The sequence below is a fragment of the Protopterus annectens genome, chromosome 17.part0 (assembly GCF_019279795.1).
Source record: "Protopterus annectens isolate FY-2018-M chromosome 17.part0, PAN1.0, whole genome shotgun sequence".
Taxonomy (NCBI): domain Eukaryota; kingdom Metazoa; phylum Chordata; order Ceratodontiformes; family Protopteridae; genus Protopterus; species Protopterus annectens.
In genome coordinates this window covers 95,242,948-95,264,602 of record NC_056751.1, presented here as the reverse complement: position 1 = coordinate 95,264,602, position 21,655 = coordinate 95,242,948, and the positions used below count along the sequence as shown (strand labels likewise).

General features: G+C 43.4%; 1 protein-coding gene across 1 annotated transcript in view; it reads right to left on the bottom strand.

The window, feature by feature from the left end:
* The window catches only part of DGKQ (diacylglycerol kinase theta), a 2,194,335-nt gene that overhangs the window by 1,469,499 nt on the left and 703,181 nt on the right, over positions 1 to 21,655 (bottom strand). The gene's annotated exons all lie outside the window — the stretch shown is intronic.

Below are 21,655 nucleotides of genomic sequence, written 5' to 3'. Positions count from 1 at the left end.
AGGAAGATTTACATAGTCCCTTTAAAATCAGTTTATTTTTCCATTCCAGCAAAGTCCTGTTAGAAAAGTTCGCACAAATCCCGCAAGGCAGGTCAACAGTCAAGTGAGGCACACCCAAACAGTAAACACATAACGCATGTGCATCCAAAATAGGCAATTTATGCTCACAATCCACAAATCTTTTAAATCCCGGACCACCTTTTTTCTCTGTCATGATAGGAAGGTGGAAGAAAGGAAAAGGAAGGAAGAAGGTACCAACAATGGTACAAGAAATACCCGAAGGTAAAGCAAGGAAAGGTTTTACCAATGATGGTAAAGGAGTTACCTCACAGTAAGAAGGTGGCCTAATGGTTAAGGTGTTTGCCTTACAAACACAAGGAGCAGGGTTTGAGACTCACAAGGGATAACTGGCTAGGCATAAAATGGCTTGCAAGGGCTTGTAGCCTAGTACTAACCTATGAACCTATGAACCTAAGAAGAAAGAAGGGGTAGAAAAAAACAAAACAGAGTCGCTTGATGCAATAGGGTAAGAGATAACTATTTAACATGATCTGAACTTAGAAGAACTGTAATACAATTAGGTATTACCAAAAAAGGTTTTACTTAGCTCAAGAGAAGTGGCTTGACATTACTGAATGGTGACGCGGCAAATGAAATCTGGAGGTAACAGGGAGTGGGGAATTGTGGGTAAGTGTTTAGCTCGAGAGTTTGTGGCTGTCGCAAGCTTGGAAGATGGCCGGCTCGATAACCCAGGCGTAAGGAATATATATATATATATACACATACTTTTTTATTTTTAGGGCAGGGGGTTTTAAATTGGCTTAAACTAACACCAAACAACTCCACAAACTCCATCAATCTGTTCAAAGGTACACAACTTATACAAACCCCAACACACACAACAATCCCCCTGAATCCACCCTAGACTAGATATTAGTATCCCACCCACAATACTACTCCAATCCCAACATGCTTTCCAACACCCTAAGTAACCACTTACCAGCCCTGATACACAGACTATCAACTCCACCCCAAGCATCCATTCATACAAATATACCAGAAATCTTGCCAATTTTAGCAAGTCTCACTTTTGCAGCCTATTATAAACACTAAACTAGAACCCATTGAAATATCTTCCCTTAGATGAAGCAGTACATTATTTCAATACTGTCTTCCTAGATACCCTTAACTCCATAGCCCCCATAAGGTAAAAAAGGAGTTAAACATAACCATGCTCCTTGGCTATCTAAATCAACCAAAACAACTACTGATTAATACAGACTGAGCATGGCACAAATGGAGAAAAGATAAGACCCCACCCAACGAAACCACCTTCAAAATACTTAGAAACAAAGCAAAACAGGCCATTAATCAGGACAAAAAGACTTACTTCTCTCAACAAATAAACACAAACAGTAATAATCCCAGACTTTTCTGGAAATCTATCAACTCATTACTAAATCCTGGCAGCACCCAAAACTCATCTCCATTTCCAGACAAAAGCTCAGTTAAAAATCACTGAAATATTTAATAAAAACTTTATTGATAGTATCCTTACAGTAGTAAATGCAGGCAGTACCTCAACCCCCATTAACCCATCCATCATACCTTAAGGCAATATCAGCTCCATGCCATCCTTTAAATTTCCAACCTGTGGCAACCCCTCAAATACAAACATTACTTGGCAAATTGAAACCAGGTTGCTTATCCGCTGATAATCTCCCCCCAGAATACCTCAAAATTAGTGCTAAGGCAATACGCTTCCCAGTAAGTATCCTTATAAACCGATCACTTGCAGAACACACAGTTCCCCAGCTCTAGAAAAAAATCAACAATCATTCCACTTCATAAAGGTGGAAACCCTCATGACCTATCTAATTTTAGACCATACTGTCCCCTCTACCTAAAATAATGGAAAAATGCATCCACAAACAACTGGTTGAATATCTAACCAATAACAACCTACTATCCCCTTCAGAACATGGTTTTCGACCATCCCATAGTACCATTACTGCCCTAGTCTCCTTCACAAATTTAATCTATAACGCCCTAGATAGTAATCTACTTACATCAGTCTTGTTACTTGATCTCTCAAAAGCATACAACACAGTCTCCCACATCAAACTTATCCAGCAACTGCAATCAGTAGGATGCTCTGATGCCACCCTAACCTGGTTCACTAGTTACTTGGAAAACAGACAGCAATCCATAAAATGGCAGAATAACCTCCAAATAACATAGGAGTGCCCCAGGAGTCGGTCTTAGGACCCCTACTATTCAACATTTTTATAAATGACCTACATAAAGTTCCCTCTGACTGTACTACCATACAATACGCAGACAATTCAACCATAATCTGTACATCCAGCAACTTCTCTGACCTCCAAAAGTTAACACAAAAGGCCTTTACATCCATAGAACTCTGGCTAAACCAATCACAGCTATTACTTAACTCTAATAAATCTAAACTACTCATCTTAACCTGTTCCCACAGACTTTACTATATTCTCCATAAGCAAAACCCAAACAGAGTTGGTAAATCAAGCCAAACTGCTAGGAATTACTATTGACAGCAAACTTAGCTTTGACTTGCATATTAATAACACAATAAAAAAGACTCACTTCAAATTAGGCAAACTTTACAGAAACAAACAATACTTAGACAAATCCATCCGAATAAAACTTTCAAAACGTTTTCTCCTTCCAACCTAACTATATGGGTCTCCTATCTTCACCAATCTCCACAACTCTTTGCAACACAAACTGCAGCCCTGTTATTATAAGATTGCAAAATTTGCATCAGTCCAACCAAATCACACCCACCATTGCCAGGCGACTAGAGAACTAAACTGGCTAGAATTTGCACATTACCTACATTACACACAACTTACCTTTGCCCCTAAACTCATTTATAAACTTGAGTGTTGCCCTTCCCTGAAAAATATAATTGAACCTTACGTCCCATTCAAAAATCTACGCTCTAACAGCAAACACCTACTTAAAGTATCAAAACCTAGTAAAAGAGCAGGTAGCTGCCTCTATTCCCATTCCATAACTAAGCTGTGGAACACCCTCCCATCATCCGTTACAGAATTAGACAACATAATCTCCTTTAAAAGAAAACTAAAACATCATCTCACTGATAACCCCAGGTGCACATGCAACACATATCCAGAGCCTCCTTAATCTAGCAAAACTGTTTCACATAGCAAATATACTTTTGTATATGTCATACTGTTACACCATATGAGTTATCCCTAATCTTTAGTATCTTAGTCCACACATCTATACAACTATCTTAACACATTTTCTCTTCTCTATCACTTTCTACATTTAATACTACCATTAAATACATGCCACCTATAATCTACATATTCCCACCACCTAGCTATAAGATTCTACCTATATCTTTTTCTACCTTTAAGTTTAACTTTCTTATTCTACCTTCCCACTACACTTACTTTTCCCTTTTCCTACCCCCCCCCAAAAAAAACTGAGCTGTATTGTTAAATATTTCTAACTGTATAATTTTTCTACATGTTAATGTTCTGTTGTTACTGTATTGTGCCAATTTACAACATATGTGCTGTTTAGATAGTTTTCTGTATTATTTCACTTGCTTTATAAGTAACTGTTTCCTTACAAATTCATGTAATGATTTTCATGTAATTTGGAGCTTTTCTCCCCAGGCCTCCACTGAAAATGGGTTTCAAGCCCAGTGGAATTTCCCAGTTAACAAATGTCAATAAATAAATAAAATAAGGCAAACAAATGTGAACATTCTGTGAACAATAAAAGCTATTAAACTGTACAAACAGCAACGTTGTCAGTAAGAAGTACTCTTCACAGTGGTAATTGTAGATTTGTAGTCTTTTCATAAATACTGTAATATACTACAATGTACACAAATGCATAATTATATTTTTTTCTAAACTTTCACAAATAATCATATTTTGGAAGCTGTACAATTTAGACACACAAACACGCACATAATTATTGTTAGAATGCTTTGGTTAACTACAAATAGGCTTTCACATGACAGCAATATATACATCTCTGAGTGCATGTTTTATTGAGATATTTGCATACATTTGAAAATGTATGCTTAATTATATAATTAGCAATACAAATAATACTGAATATTTCTCAAGACGTGCAACTTACAGTACAAATATCAAAGACAGTTTTCTTCAACAACATCTAAGGCTTCACCTGATGCCATGCAAAGGTTTGTATGTCAGTTGTTTTTTGAAGTATCAAGTACATACGGAAATGCTTACTTTTCATAATTACTAACAACTAGCAATATCTCTTGTATAGTGTGATATAAATGGATACTGACAATGCATTTTCCTATCTTCCACCATGGCATTTCAAACCATTCAACCTCAGTAACATGCAGATCCATCAGATATTAAAATATAAACATAAATATGAAAATATGAATAATAATTTGCAAACAGTGATTCATTTCTCTACTGCAGGACATCCTAGATTAACAATCTTAGGGTCATTTTGTTAACAGCTCTTTATTCTAATACTGCTTATTATTAGCTGGTAAGTTACTTAGAGGCCAGACCCAAAAAAAGGTCAGGGTGCCATAAGGAGCCATGGGTGCTAACCGAAAGAATGCAAAAAAGGCACTATAAGCTTGAATGAGATACGGAAAATAACAATCATATGATTATTATATTCACAAAGTAATAGAAAATATTCTAAGAACTAAACCAACATGACAATGGAAAAAGAGATTTTACTAATAGGGATGGCTGCAAGGAACAGCACTGTGGCAGACAGGGGTAGCACTGTTACATCAGAGCAATAGTTTCTCTGCTTCATTTCTTACCTGGGGTGACGTCTGTGTGGGGTTTGCATTCCCTGCTGTGTTCATGTGGGTTCTCTCCGGCACTCCAGTTTTCTCCCACATTCCAAAGACATTCAGTAGGTGGACTGGACACTCTAAAATTGCCACAGATGTTGAGTGTGCAAGCATATGCGTAGTATGAAAGAAAAAATGCAGCAGGGCTAGCAAGTCAGAAGTGTGAGCACTGGCTCTAGATGATGGCCTCTGTTGATGTGACATCCTGTCCCAATGTGCAAAAATGGCAAAAAGCAGACTGTGAATGTACATGGTTAAATATGGATGTGGATGACTGAAGAAAAGGTACAGAAACTAGTCATGGGAAGGAGATAAACAAGAAGTTATGTACTCACCATAACGTTCGATGTATGTAGTCCATCTCGCCTCACATTCTTACCCGTGGGTTCGCAGCCGACTCAACCGGTTTTTACTAGCTCAAAGTCTCTCATTGGCTGGGCTAAGAGGGTATCCCATGGTGCACTGCTCCCTATCCCCAGATCTAGTTTGCTGCGAAACAATGTATACACTTCATACACACCTCACATGCATATAAAACAGTCACTAAAAAGGGACTCAGCAGGTGACAACCTATACTCCAAATCTTATGCTCCAAATCCTCCAAGCAGGGGGAAGGTGGGTGGGTAAGTAAGAATGTGAGGCAAGATGGACTACATACATCGAACGTTATGGTGAGTACATAACTTCTTGATGTTATGTAGTCCTATCTCGCCTACATTCTTACCCGTGGGACAGCGTCCTAGCACCTACATCCTGGGTGGCTCATAGGAAAATACTCCTGAGAACTGTGGAGCCAAAGGAAGACCTGTCCCTGGAAACCACGTCCAATTTGTAATGAGAAACAAAGGTGTAGGGAGAAGCCCAAGTAGCTGCAGTACATATATCATCCATTGACAATCTAGCTTGAAAGGCTGTGGAAGTGGAAACAGCCCACGTAGAATGTGCCTTGACTGGAAATGGCAAATTTTTATCTCCTGCCTGATAGATGAAAGAGATGCAACTGGCTATCCATCTAGACAGTGTAACCTTGGATATCGGAGAACCCAATCGATTTTCTGAAAAGGACACAAAGAGTTGGTCAGACTTCCGGATATTTTTTGTCCGGTGTAGATAGAAGCATAACTGTCTATGCACATCCAATTGGTGAAATCTAAATTCTGCCTTGTTAGAGAAGTGGGGAAAGAATACTGGCAGCTCAATGGACTGAATAATGTTAGACACAGAAGCCACTTTGGGAAGAAACGATGGGTTTGGTCTAAGAGAGACCCTATCCTTGTGAAAGATTAAATATGGGGGCTTGATGGAGAGGGCTTGAATTTCCGAGACCAGCCGAGCTGAAGTGATTGCTATTAAAAAAGCTGTTTTCCATGTTAAGAATTTTAACTCGCAGGCAGCTGCAGGTTCGAAAGGTGGCAGTGTGAGTGCGTGGAGAACAAAATTGAGGTCCCAGGGCATGATGGGTTCGGACACTGGGGGACGAAGTAACAGAGTACCTTTGAGGAATGCTTTGCATAGTCTGTGGGTCATTAGACTAGGTTCATTTGCTACGTGGAAATTAGATATTGCCACCAGTTGAACTTTGATGGTGGCTGATGCGGATCCCTGATAGAAAAGCATTGACAAGAATTCTAGAACTGAGTCTATTGGGGCTGTATAAGGATCGATACCTCTAGTATGAGCCCAGATGGAAAACCTTTTCCATTTGCTAGAGTAAATCTTCCTAGTGGATGGCTTATGGGAAGACAATAGAATATGGACTACCTCCGGTGGAAAATTATGATGTCTGACTAGCGATGGAAGTGGAGTAGCCAGGCTGTCAACTGGACAGTCCTCAGAGAGGGGTGGAACTGTCCCGACGTGTGTCAGTAAATCTGGTAGAGGGTTCAGAATCCAAGGAGTGTCCACAACGTATGGTTGAAGAAAGGGAAACCATACTTGACGAGGCCACTGTGGGGCAATCAGAATCATTCTGCTTCCCAAGGATTGAGCTTTCTGAATCACCCTTGAGAGAAGGAAAAACGGAGGGAAAGCATATAAAGCAGACTGGAGGGCCAATCGTGAACCAGAGTGTCCCTTGGTGATTCCCCCTGTGGGGGGATCAGCGTGAAGTAGTTGCTACATTTCGCATTGAGAGGGCTGGCAAAAAGGTCACAGCAAGCTTGACCCCACCTGCTGAAGATTCGCTCTGTAACCAGGCGATTCAGGGACCACTCATAAGGCATAAGTATTGCTCTGCTTAGCCTGTCTGCTATTACGTTGGACTTCCCCGGAATGTGCGTCGCCACCAGAAACCGTTGGGAAGCTATTGCCCAATTCCACACTCGCATGGCCTCTCTGCATAGGGGGTATGATTGTGTCCCCCCTTGCTTGCTGAGATACCACACTACTGACATGTAGTCTGAGTGTATTGCAATAGTCCCTAGAGGAAGAACGTCCTGAAGTGCCTGCAACGCAAGAAACACTGCTCTCATCTCTAGGACATTTATATGCGAATGTATCTCATGTTCTTGCCACGTGCCTTGGACTGTCCTGCTGAGATAATGCCCCACCAACCCCATCTGGGAGGTGTCCGTGGTCACCGTGGCAACAGGGACGGGAGGAATGAAGGGCTTTCCCCCGTTCAAATTGTTGGTGCACAACCACCAACACAGGTCCTGCTTGCACCTTTCTGTGATCAATATGGGATGAGATAGTGGAAGTCTTTGTAGAGACCACTGGACAAAGAGGAGCCACTGAAGAAGTCTCATGTGTAATCTCGCTAGAGGGGCTAGCATGATAGTCACCATCATGGTCCCTAGGAGTTGTAGAACCACTCTTGCCTGTGCTTGTCTGAGTGGCATCAGTATATGAATTTGTTGTTGCAATACCATGATCCTTTCTTGTGGTAGGAATGCTTGCATTTGAATGGTGTCCAGCTCTGCTCCTATAAAGGTGACACGCTGTGAGGGCAATAAGGCAGATTTTTCCCAGTTTATCGTTATGCCCAATTGATGACATAGACTGATGGCAGCGTCCTTTGTTTGAAGTAGTTGATGCCTGGTGGGGGCAATAAGGAGCCAGTCGTCCAGGTACGGAAACACCTGGAATCCTTGATGTCTCAAGTGAGCCATCACCACTGCCATACATTTGGTGAACACCCTGGGGGCTGTGGTGAGACCAAAGGGCAGGGCTCGAAACTGGAAGTGACTGGCTCCCAGCCGGAAGCGTAGGTGACTCCTGGATGCTTTGTCCATTTTGATATGGTAATAAGCATCCTTGAGATCGATGGAGCACATCCAAACTTTCTCTCCCAACAATGGGAGGATTGACTGTAGAGTGACCATCCAGAAAGTACAGTTTTGTACCTACCATAAATGTAGATGTTCGAGTGTACACCCTGCTGCAGTCATCACACTTGGGTTATCCTGTCGTCAGGCGGTCCTGCAGTCGGACGGAATTTCAAAGTCTTGGTCCGGCGTCGGTTGCTGTTGCTTCTTCACTGACGTCAGTGCACCAGGGGTATATATATATATATATATATATATATATATATATATATATATATATATATATATATATATATATGCATCCGATGCCATTTTCTTCAGTTTTTCTTGCCCCAGATGTCAGGTGCCCCCAAAAAGGTGGTCAGTAATTAGTACCAATTTAAGAAATTTTAGCACAAACACAAAATCCCTCCAGCTATAAGTAAATACATCAGGAAGGTATTGTAGAGATTTAGCCAGTTAGATCAGAGGGGATGGAGGGAGGGTAACCTGGACTGCAGCAGGGTGTACACTCGAACATCTACATTTATGGTAGATACAAAACTGTACTATGTTCCTGTTACCCTGCTGCAGTCATCACACTTGGGTAGAATCCCAAAGCTAAGGATGGGTGGAGGAGTCATAGAGTGTTAGAGGAGGCTAGAAGGCCCTGCAGAACTGCAGTGGTGAAGCCAGCTCTAGTCTTAGAGTAAAGTGGTAAGTGATAGTGTTTGGTAAAGGTGTGTACTGAACTCCAAGTTGCAGCTTCCAAAATCTCCTTGGTTGGAACCCCCCTGAGGAAGGCTGTAGATGTAGCTGTTGCCCTGGTAGAGTGGGGCCTAATGGTAGCAGGAACAGGTTTTCCATGATGGGTATAGCAAAAATGAATGCAATGTCCTATCCATTTGGAAATGGTTTGTTTTGATATAGCCTTCCCTTGTGAAGCTGTAGCATAGGATACAAAGAGCTGGTCAGATTTTCTGAAAACCTTAGTTTTATCCAAGTAGTAACGAAGTTGCCTGTGAATGTCCAAGGAATGCAGGAGTCTTTCTCCTTTGTTCTGTGGATATGGGAAGAAGGTGGGTAAGTGGCTGGTTTGATTTAAAGCCACACTGGAAACCACCTTAGGCATGAAGGAAAGATTAGTTCATAGAGAAACTCTGTCTTGATGGAAAATGAGGAAAGGTTCCACTGCTATTAGTGCCTGCAGCTCTGAGACTCTTCTGGCTGAAGTTATTGCTAGCAGCAGGGCAGTCTTCCATGATATAAACTGTAGATCTGCAAAGAAAGCTGGTTCAAAGGGAGGTAGCGTAAGTTTTTCCAGAACAAAATTGAGGTCCCATGTTGGTGTAGGTGCTCTCCTGGGGGGGCCTAATGTTTTTTGCCCCTCTGAGGATCTGCCTTAGAAGTGGATGTGAAAATAAGGGTGGATCCGTGTTGCAGTGGGCTGAAATAGCTGATGCATGGATTTTAATGGAAGAAAAAGAAAGTCCTTTGTGCAGCATCTCATTTAAATACTGTGGAATCTGAGGCATGTGAGGCTGAAGTGTATTTTGGCCTTTAGCTTGGTTCCAGGCGCAAAACCTTTTCCATTTGTCCGAGTAGGCCTTTTTGGTGCTGGGCCTCCTAGCTTCCAGAATAACATCCATAACTGCTTGGGAAACAGGAGCTGGCTGGATGCTTAGGTGATTTGCCATGCAGCCAGATTTAAGGTTTTGAGCTGGCTGTGTAGAATCTGATTGTTTTGCTGTGTGAGCAAATGGGCAATTTGTGGTAAAATCCAAGGTGGGCCCTTGGCCATATTCCTTAATAGTGGGTACCAGTGCTGACATGGCCAGTCTAGGGCTATGAGTATCAGTCATGGTCTCTCCTTTCTGACTTTCAGAAGCACCTTTGTGAGGAGAGGCAATGGAGGGAAGGCATATACTGTCAGGTTTTTCCAACTGAATGAGAGTGCGTCCACTTTCCAAGCTAGATGGTGAAGTGTCCTTGCAATAAATTTTGTTAGCTGTTAGTTTTGGGGGCTGGCAAACAGGTCTATGTCTGGAAGGCCCCATTTTTGAGTTATCATTGCCAATACTTGTGGATCCAGTTTCCACTCATGGGGATCCATGATGTTTCTGCTGAGGTCGTCTGCCAATGTGTTCTTTTTTCCTGGCAGGAATTGAGCTTGTAACTGAACTTGGAAAGCCAGTGTTGTGTTCCACAAGGTCATTGCTTGCCTGCATAGAGGGTAGGAGTGTGTACCCCTTGTTTGTTTATGTACCACATTACTGTGGTGTTGTCCGTCCTTATTGTAAGTTGTCCTGGATGTAATAGGTTCTTGAAGGCTGTCAGAGCATTCTGTACAGCTAGCATCTCTTTTTGATTGATGTGCAGATTCCTTTGATCTGCAGTCCATATGCCTTGAATGCACTGTCCTGCCATGTGTGCCCCCCAGGCATAGTCCGATGCATCTGTTGTCACAGTTTGCCTGGCTGGGGGCAAGGTGAAAGACTGAGCCTTGTTGAGGTGACATGCCTGTGACCACCACAGAAACTCATGTTGTAGGCAGGGAATGAGAGATATCATTGTCTCCAAGCTGCGGTTGTGTTGAGACCATACGCTTTTTAGGTACCACTGTAATTTCCTCATATGCAGCTTTGCAAATGGTATTAGTAGTATGCAAGATGCCATAAAGCCCAAGGCCTGCAGAATTTTTCTTGCAGGGAGTTCGGTCTTTGTTGCCATTGTTTTGAAATATTGAGTCAGTTGTAGTTGTTTGTCTGGCGTCAGATAAGCCTTCTGGGCCGTTGTATTCAAGCTGGCACCCAGGAATGTCATATTTTGTGAGGGTACTAGTTTTGATTTCTTTTCGTTTACTGTGTACCCCAGGCAACTTAGAAGATGTTTTACAAAAGCCAGACATTGTAAGAGGATGTCCTTGCTTTCTGCTTGGATGAGGCAGTCGTCCAGGTATGGGTATATCTGAATTCCTCTTTGTCTGCAGTATGCAATTACTGGTGCCAAGCATTTTGTGAAGACCCTGGGCGCAGTGGATAAGCCAAAGGGCAGTGCAGAGAACTGGTAATGGGTTGAACCTGCAATGAAACGGAGATATCTTCTGCAACTTTGTCTGATAGGGACATGCAGGTATGCCTCCTTGAGGTCCAACGTTACTAGCCATGCTTTCTTGCCCAACACGGGAAGAAGCTGCTGTAGTGTTAGCATCTTGAATTTGGGTACTTGTAAGAAGGTGTTTAAAATTGAAAGGTCCAGAATTGGTCTCCAGGCATTGTCCTTTCTGAGGACTAGAAAGAGTCTTGAGTAAAATCCTTGGCCTTGCTCCTGTGTAGGTACCATTTGAATGGCTCTCATGTCCATGAGAGCTGTAATTTGTTTTTGTGCCTATGCCCATTGATTTTGTGGCAGGTTTGGCATTCCTCTTTTCATTGGCAAGGTGTGGAAATGGAATCTGTATCCTCGTGAAATTATGTCTAGGACCCATTTGTCCTTTGTGACAATGTGCCAGTTGTCTGAAAAAAGTGCGAGTTTTCCTCCCAAGGGAGCTGCCAAGAGAGTGTTGCTTGGCCAGATGAGGTGTAAGTCACTGAGTTTGCCTTCTAGTAGTTTGGGGCCTGTCTTCTCCTCCCTTCTGTGTTGCAGTGCCCCATTGTCGAGGTTTGTATTGGGCTTGTGGTTGTCCTCTGCCTCTTGGACATCTGTATTTACCCCTCTGTGGTCTGTCAGTAGCTGGAAAGGACCAATTTTTTGTTGGCCAATTTCTGCTGAAGCGAGGGGGCTGTACCTGTAGAAAATCTTTGACTGTCTGCATAGATTTTGCCTTATCCTCCATTTTCTTTAAGACTTCTTCTGCTTTAACTCCAAATAGAACATCCTGCTGTAAGGGAGCATCTAAAAGCTTTGCTTTAACATGATCAGGCAGAGTTTGTTCCTTTAACCAAGTATGCCTACGTATAACAGACCCAGTGACAGCTGCTCTGCAGGAAGCCTCTAAAGAATCAAACCCACATTGTAAAGTATGTTTGCCCACCTGTTCAGTTGCATGCAACAGATCCTGCATTTCTTTCAATTCAGACTGTTGAGGGAGTGCACTCATTTTTTGTCTTAACTGAGACATTAGAAATTGCTGATATTTTAGCATGTGAAAATGGCATTTTAGTGCTCTCATAGCTAGAGTGGCTGAGGTGTAAACCTTTTTCCCCCACCTGTCTAGTGCTCTGGAGTCCCTTTCAGAGGGTACAGGATTTTTTGCCATAGAAGCCTTAGCCCCTTTGGGACCCTGGGAGATAGTCTCTGGATCAGCAACAGGGCTTTTATAAAGGAATTTGTGGGAGTCAGGCACTCTATAGTATCTGTCTGGTTTGGCTGGAGCAGGAGGAAGAGAATCTGGGTTCAAACTAGATTCTAAGTAAACATCATCCACAATGTCTAAAACTGGGGGGATGGCAAGTGGTCTGTGCTGGGGGAGTAAAATAAACTCTCTGAGCCTTTTCTTTGAGTCAGAGTAGTCCTGACCTTCCCAGTGAAAATGTTCCCTCATAGTGTGTAAAGTTTCCCCAAAGGAGTAGTCTTCAGGAGGAGAAGCTGAGGGAATAGAATCCTCAGCATCAGAATCTTCATAAGGGGAAAAGGAGTAATCTTGGTCCTCAGAGAAGCCTGAGGAAATAAACACTTGATCAGAGGCATAATCTTCCTCTTGTCTAGGCCTTTTGTCGGGTGGGGGTTGGGAGCCCCATTTTAAGCATCTGTTTCTTAGGCATGGGGCCTTGAACTGGAGACTGAAGTGCAGTCTTTTTTGGTTTAATAGGAGTCTTAAGCTTAGGATACGTTTTTATCGTGAGCGTCGTTGGTCTGAAGATGCCTTCAGAAACCGAAGGTGTTTCTGCAGCATCGACATCTCTTTCTGCAGTGTCGTCGGTAGGGGCTACACAAAATGGCTGCGTCGGCCTAGCACTCTCCACCAAAGGCTCCGAAGCGGTCTCGGGTTCCAAATCTGCGGTAGTCAGGGGCTGCGTCAGAGCCTCACTGAAGACCGGTGAACTGGAGACCTGTCCAACCGAGGCCTCGGAGTCTGGCTTGGGTCTAGGCTGCCTGCCCTTATCCTTGCGTTTTTTGTGCACGCCGGTAGTCGGTTGCTCTGACGGCATTGTGTAGTTAAATTTTCTACCGAAGTAGCGTCGTGCGAAATCAAAGCATCTTTTTATAGTACACTTATTAAACCTAGCACAAAAACGACAACCAGTGACGTCGTGGTCTGGGCCTAGGCAAGGTATGCAGTAAGAATGAAAATCCTTATGAGGTATTTGCTTCCCACAAGAAATACAATTGTTAACTTTTTCTGACATCGGTCTGAGGCAAGAAAAGTTTCCCCAATGGGGTACTTAGCTTTATTGAAGACTTCGGATCTGAAATTCGACTTTGAAAATCTCAGGAGTCGGCCGACCGGCACTTGCGAACTGCTTCTGCTTCGGGCACCGCGCGGCAAGAAAGACTGAAGAAAATGGCGTCAGATGCATTATATATATACCCCTGGCACACTGACGTCAGGGAAGAAGCGACAGCAACCGATGCTGGACCAAGACTTTGGAATTCCAGCTGACTGCGGGACCGCCTGACGACAGGATAACCCAAGTGTGATGACTGCAGCAGGGTAACATGATGAACATCTTGGACTTGTGTACGTAATTGTTGAGTTGACTGAGATCTGGTATGGGTCTCAGGTCCCCTGTTCTTTTCGGCACCAAAAAGAATCTTGAGCAAGTCCCTAATCCGATTTGGTCTGAGGGGACTGGTTGGATGGCTCCTTTTTCCAGCAGCTGAGACGCCTCCAAGGCTGCTTGATCCCTTTGACTGGGTCGAACGTCTGGGATTTTTCTTATTGGCGGGGGTATTGAAGAGAATGGGATGAGGTAACCTCTGGAAACTATCCTTAGTACCCACTGGTCCTGGGTGATGCTCTCCCAAGCTTCCGGGTATAAGGAAATTCAACCCCCGACTGGCTCAGGATAAGCGCAGTCGGGCACACCCTCAGGAATGAGAGTATGGACAGCCACGAAAGGAGTCAAAGGTCTCCGACATGGGGCCCTCTGCCTCTGGGGCGACGTCTCCCTGAGTAACCCCCCCCTCACTGGGGGGGGGGTTCACCTTGTGCGGCAGGAAAGAACCTCTGTGATTTCTTGAACCACATCTCCCCCCCCCCACTGGGATAAGGCCTAGAAGGAAGGGAAAACGGACCCCGACGGCAGACAAGGTCTTTCCCTCTTGCTCACACCTGGTGAGCGTGTCTTTCACTTTGGTCCCAAACAAGGAGGAACCGTCAAATCGGGCGTCAGTGAAGGAAGACTTGAAGGCCTCCACGAAGTGACACAGGCGTAGCCAGGCCTGCCTTCTAAGAGCGACCCCTGAGCTCGCCGCCCTACTCGCTCCCTTGGCCGCATATGAAATGAGCTGCATGGACGAGTTAGTGTTGGAGTTGAGGGCAGAAACCTGTGCGCTAACCGTCTGAGCTACCGCCTCAGGTATGTTACCCGTAAGAGCATCTCCGAGTTCTTTAGGAGATCTCTCTGGAGCAGAGTGAAGTGAGATAAATAATTCAGCGACCGTAAGGTGAAGGTTGCTAAAGATAGGGTACGCTTCCCGTACCGGTCCATGGTCCTAGACTCTTTGTTAGGAGGATGAACCAATGAGGAAGATTCTGCAACTTCCTTCTGGGTGGCTGCCGCCACCACCATGGCATCTACTGGGACTAATTTTCATAGAAACTCTTTTCCCTGGGGTGCAGACAGGAACTTGTTGGGGCACCTGGGCACGGGCTCTACAGAATCAGGATTTTCCCACACTCTTCGACAAATGAGGTCAAGCAGTTCGTCGAAGGGTGGAGACACCCAGGAGGCAGAAGATTGAGCACCAAAAGCCTTAAGTTATACTGACTCCTCCTTGGAAGGAGCTTTGGAAGACCAGCCTTCTCTCTGTTTCAGTATCTCCAGGATATCGGAGAAAGAAACATCATCAGAGGAAGACTTGGGGGAACCTTCTGATTCCTCGAGGTCAGTATCGGAGGTGAGAGACATTCTGGGAGTCTATGTGCTTCCTCTTGCACAATTTCTTTCTAGGGGGCTCCTCAGGCAAAGACTCTGGGAGACCCTCAGCAGGTTGGGAACCACTCGTGGGGGTGAGCTTAGGGCCTGGCGCTCTGCTGTCTAAGGACAGGAGAGTGTCAGAGGCTCTCGCCGGGGTGGTGGGGGACGGAATGACCGACCCGGGTGATGTAGTTGACTATCTTGCCAGCGCGCTCCGCATGGCCTCGAAGGCAGGTCCTCCCGGCTCCAAGAACCGACCGGCCTCCAAGGCTATGACCGGGACTGGGGTCCCCCTGAGCAGATGCACCGAGTGGGAGACTCAGAACTGACAGCTGTCCCGACGTATCCCCCCTCAGGTCCGACCAAAGAGACCCGAGTCTCGAACCCTGTGGACGGAACTGACATGGTCGGAGCTGAAGTCGGCACTGATAAACCTAAAGGAGGTATCGGAGCCGGTGCAGGAACATCGCTCAGAGCGGAGCATACCGGCTCCGACGACAAGGAAATGCTCGGAGGAGGAATCATCGCAACGGACATGGTAACTGGCTCCGGAGCCGAAAACAATTTGGCCAACACCGGCGATTGCAGAAGCCTCTGCACTACCCTGTCAACATCCAAATCAGAAAGCCTAGAGGATTTGGAGGAGATAGATGGAGATTGGGATCTCTTTTCTGGCGAACCAAGTCTGACACTGGGCGATCGGCTCCGAATGGGCTCAAGGATAATTGGAGCCGACGCCGATTCGGTTAATACAGATACCTCCTGCGGCCCCGAAGACAGTGGAGCCGAGGAGGTAGAGTCCAAAACTGTAATCTTCTCCGGGGGCTCTGAAATAGCAGATGGAGCCGGAGACCTTTTCTTGGACTTGGAAGCTTTAGACATAGTACTAGAAGCAGAATCAACAGCTTCCTCAAAAGATGGTTTTAAAAGTCCTTTTAAAATTAACTTGTTTTTTCTTTTCTGGAGCACCCTAGCACTGAACGCGTGGCAAAAATGGCTCCGAGGCAGTAGATACACACAGAATGTCTATCCATGATGGACATTTTATATCCACATTTGGAACATTTCTTAAAGCCAGAAGGCTTAGGTTCCTTCTGATCTTTGGACATTTTACAATGAACGGTAAAGGAAGCCTAGATGTAACTCGCAAAAAATGGCGGGAAATACCACACAATTTTGAACACCAGGTACTAAGACCAACAGGCACACTGAGAACCTCTAATCTAAACAGTTCACACAACAAGACACAGTGGGAAAACAATACTAGTCACACACAAGAACTTCTAACTGAAACGGTTCTTCAGGAAACACAAGACTAAAGGTTAATACAATGGCAGAGTGGAGGACTAGGTCCTCTAACTAAAACGGGCCTAGCCCGCTGGAACAGGAGGGATACCAAACTACTAACACAAGCACTGAAACACACACACAAATTAGCGATCAGCAAGAATAGCTATTAAAATAGCTTTTGGGTTTGAATAAACAACTTTCTCAAAGAGAAATAGTAAAAGAGAGGGTACTTAGCCACAGCCAAGCGAGACCACGTCTGAGCTACACAAGCAGCAAACGAGATCTGGGGATAGGAAGCAGTGCACCATGGGATACCCTCTTAGCCCAGCCAATGAGAGACTTTGAGTTAATAAAAATCGGCCGTGTCGGAGCCGATATTCGGCTCCGAACCCACGGGTAAGAATGTAGGCGAGATAGGACTACATAACATCTAAAATTCTATAGCAGTTAAAGTCTCAAAAAGTAGCTTGGACACCCTAAACAATGAAGGCTTAACACAGGATGACCATATGTTTTATAAAGTATTTACAATCTTATTATTTAGTAAAATTGCAAAACATTGCAAAATGTTAAAATAGTGGCAATAATACAACAAATATAACCAGCCATAAGGTATGCAACAAGTACAGCACTATCTACATGCAAAGTCTACCAGGCCCACATTTGGCAGTAACAGTTAAAAGGGTTGGATTCTTTCATGCATTAATGATCCTATACTTAAACAGCTACTGTTATGAATGGTATAAGGATCATACCATTGTTACAAGAATTACAAAAAAGTATGAAAGTGTACCAAACAGTATACACACATCTCACAGGGTTTACAGATTCAGAGGAGTATACTACGCTAACGACTACTAGGGTCTTTATAAACCTACCCATGCCACCCAAATGTGATACACAAATTTGTTTTATATAGGGATGATTTACTAACTGCCTCTGTCAATCACAGACATAGAGTGGAAATAAAAAGTGTACACACTCCTGTTAAAATGACAGGTTTTTGTGATATAAAAAGTGAGACCACAATAAATCATTTCAAAACTTTTCCCACCTTTAATGTGGCCCATAACCTGCAAAATTCAATTAAAAACAAACAAATCTGTTAGGTGAAAAATATAAAAACTAAAAAAGAGTGCAATAAGCTGGCTGCATAAGTGTGCACACCCTTAAATTAATACTTTGTTGAAACACCTTTTGATTTAATTACAAAATTCAGTCTTTTTGGGTACACACCTGCCATCAATTAAAGAGACTCTGATTAACCCCAAATAAAGTTCAGCCATCCTAGTAGGATTTTCCTGACATTTACTCAGTTGCCTGCTACAGCAAAAGCCAAGGTTCACAGAGAGCTTACAAAGCACCAAAGGGATCTCATTGTTGAAAGGTATCAGTCAGAAGAAGGGTACAAAAAAATTTCCATAGCATTGGATATACCTCCCTGTGGTCGCGTGGGTTTCCTCCGGGTGCTCCGGTTTCCTCCCACATCCCAAAGACATACTGTAGGTGGATTGGACACTCTAAATTGGCCCTAGGTGTGAGTGTGTGCATGTGCGTGCCTTCTGTGGAAGGCTGGGCACCGGGCTGGCAACTCGACACTGTAAAACTCCATTGCCAATCATGAGCGGACATGTGATCTGCTGTGGCAACCCCTACACGGGAAAAAGCCAAAAGAAGAAAAAAAAAAAAAATGAAACACAGTGAAGACAGTCATCAAAAAGTGGAGAAAATATGGGACAACAGTGACATTGCAAAGAACTAGACATCCTTCCAAACCTGATGTAAAGACAAGACAAAAACTGGTCAGGGAGGCTGCCAAGAACACTGAAAGAGCTGCAGGAATTTCTGGCAAGTACTGGTTGTGTACTACATGACAACAATCTCCCGTATTCTCCATATGTCTGGACTATGGGGTAGGGTTGCAAGACAGAAGCCTTTTCTTACACAGAAAAACATCCAGGCCCAGCTACAATTTGCAAAACAATAAATCAAGTCTCCCAAAATCATGTGGGAAAACATGTTATGGTCTGATGAGACCAAGGTTGAACTTTTTGGCCACAATTCCAAAAGGTACGTTTGGCACAAAAACAACACTTTGCACCACCAAAAGAACACCATTTCCATGGTGAAGCATGGTGGTGGCAGTATCATGCTTTGGGGTTGCTTTTCTTCACCTGGAAATGGGGCTTTATTCAAGATGGAGGGAATTATGAACAGTTCCAAATACCAGTCACTTTTGGACCAAAACCTTCAGGTGTCTGCTAGAAAGATGAAGATGAAGAGGAATTTCATCTGTCAACACAACAATGACCTCAAGCATACCATCCAAATCAACAAAAGAATGGCTTCACCAGAAGACAATTAAAGTTTTGGAATGGCCCAGCCAGAACCCAGACCTAAATCCAATAGAAAATCTATAGAGTGACTTGAAGAGGGCTGTGCACAAGACATGCCCTTGCAATCTGACAGATTTGGAGCGCTTTTGCAAGGAAGAGTGGGCAAATATTGCCAAATCAAGATGTGCTATGCTGATAGACTTCTACCCAAGAAGACTGAATGTTGTAATTAAATCAAAAGGTGCTTCAACCAAATATTAGTTTAAGGGTGTCCACACTTATGCAACCAGCTTATTGTACGGAAATAAACAGGTAGTTAGACTGCATAGGAGGTTTTGCTCTTTCAGTTCATATTTAGTTACTAGACATGCAGTCCTGGAAACCATGAAGACCATAGCCCAATTTTCCAAATGCCCCAAAGTACTGTCTGGTTAAGTGATTGGCTAGGTCTTCCTATATTTAAGGCTTGCTGTTCAGAAATCCTTAATGTCACAGGTAACTGCTACTAAAAGCAAAGCCTTTCACGAAAATTACGAAACATCTGCTTAGAAAACATGCTCAAAAGAAGGGCATGTCAAAGTTCCAGTTACAGACCTCTGTTTTTGAACTGCAGAAACAGTGTGCCTCTCAGACTTTATATGGAGGCTCTACTTTATAAACAGTTTCAATACAACAGGAAAGGCAACTTCTGAAAACCTAGGTATACAAGTATATAAGATAGTTAGACAAACATACTTTAACTAAATAGTAAGCCATATCAGAATTAATAAACGAGGCAGTAAAATATGTCAGACTTTACGAAATAAAAAAGAAGCTGCATTTAACACACTGTCTTGACATAAGACAAAAAGACCTCCCTTTACAAATGCATGATCTAGAGGATCTTGGCTTCCTTCAAAATACCTATCAATCCCTTAAAAAAGGACAACTGTAAGGAACCAATCAAAGAACTTCGGTTCTGTCAGACAGAGAGCTGAGCCTGCTATGTAACAGAACTCTTGATGACTGCATGAGTACACAGAAATTTATACCAGGGTTATTTGCAGCCCTGCTTGATTTGGGAGGTGGATACTATTCAGTACTCATACAGGGTGTCAAAAACTTTTAAGTGTGTCTACTACTTAAAGGTGTGTATGGATGGGCCTCTTATGGTCCTCATGATTACTTGCCTAGTATTGTTCCTAAACTCTCCACACTGACTTAGAAGATTGTGTTGAACTTGTAAGAGTGAGGGTCTAGGTGACCAAAATGTTTATGAAGAGGGTCAACAATGGCTATCATGGACAAAGTACAAGTTGTGTAAGTTGCACTTACCCATAGCAGCAGATGTTCAAATTCCACACTGCTACAGTAGCATTTAGGCTATATAGGTTGTGTTCTGCCCATGATACAACAACCAGGCAGCTTCCAAAACCTCTGGCTCCCTCCCACAACTTCACTCTGACTGCTGACTTCCCACAACAGGGCTGTCCAGTTAGCAGCAGGAGTTAAGATTTATTCAAGACTTTCTTGCCCCAAAGTAAAAAAGAGCTTACTCATCCTGAACCTGTAAAAAGGGGAAATATATATATATATGTGTGTGTATACACACATACATATCTGGATCCCTAGCAGATGCTCGAGCTGCAGAATGCCAAAGAGCATGTGGTCGAGACCATATGATCGAAGTTTTCCAACCTTGGGGGGAAAAAAAAGTAAAAACACGAAAATGAAATAAAACAACTTACAATGGCATTTTTACAGGGGGACAAGACCCCTGCACCCTTTACACCTCCTGCTTCTTGAATATACCAACTCAGAGACTGCACTACAGTGAGGAAAACACCAAATCCCGAGTGCCGCGCTGTATGGCGATCTCAATACAAAGTGTTCGAAGTTGCAAAACTTTGGTCATATGGTCTCAACCATATGGTCCTTGGCTTTCTGCAACTCGAGCATCTGATAGGGATCCATATATATATATGGGTCTACTTCTTTTGAGCTAACTTCCATTTGCCTGACACCCATTTGCCTGAGACCAAATGACTGAAATTTCATTTGCCTGACACTTCATTTGCCCGACAAGTATTATTAGCAAGAAAATGGAATATGACCCCTTCCCCACGGTAGTGCGACCCTGGAGTTAGAATATATAGTTAGGGGGGGTGTGGGGGGTGAATCCCCCCACTTACTTTTCTTTTACTAAGCAATATTACATCAAAAGTTAACAATATCATATGAAATGAAGTGGGGGGGCTTCACCCCCCCCATTGTGGGGGGCTGTGCCCCCTACACCCCCTAACTATATATTCTAACTACAGGGTCGCACTACAGTGGGGAAGGGGGCATATTCCATTTTCTTGCTAATAATACTTGTCGGTCAAATGAAGTGTCGGGCAAATGAAGTGTCAGGCAAATGAAATTTCAGTCAAATGGGGTCAGGAAAATGGGTGTCAGGCAAATGGGAGTTAGGTCAAAAGAAGTAGACAGATTATATATATATATATATATATATATATATATATAAATATAGAGAGAGAGAGAGAGAAAGAAAAAAGTACAGTTGTGTACACTTACCATAAATGTAGATGTTCGAATGTATTTACTGTTGCAGTCATCATATTTGGGTTATCTGCCTGCAGGTAGCCCTCAGCCAGCCTGAATACCAGAGTCTTTGGATTTCTGCACTGGATGCTGTCACTTCTTCCCTGACGTCAGGTCATCAGGGTTATAAAACATGCAGCCGACACCATTACATCAGTTCTTCTTGCCCCAGATGTCAGGTGCCCCTACAACAGGAAGCAATTATATGGTACAATTATATGGTATGGTACACCCCCATCA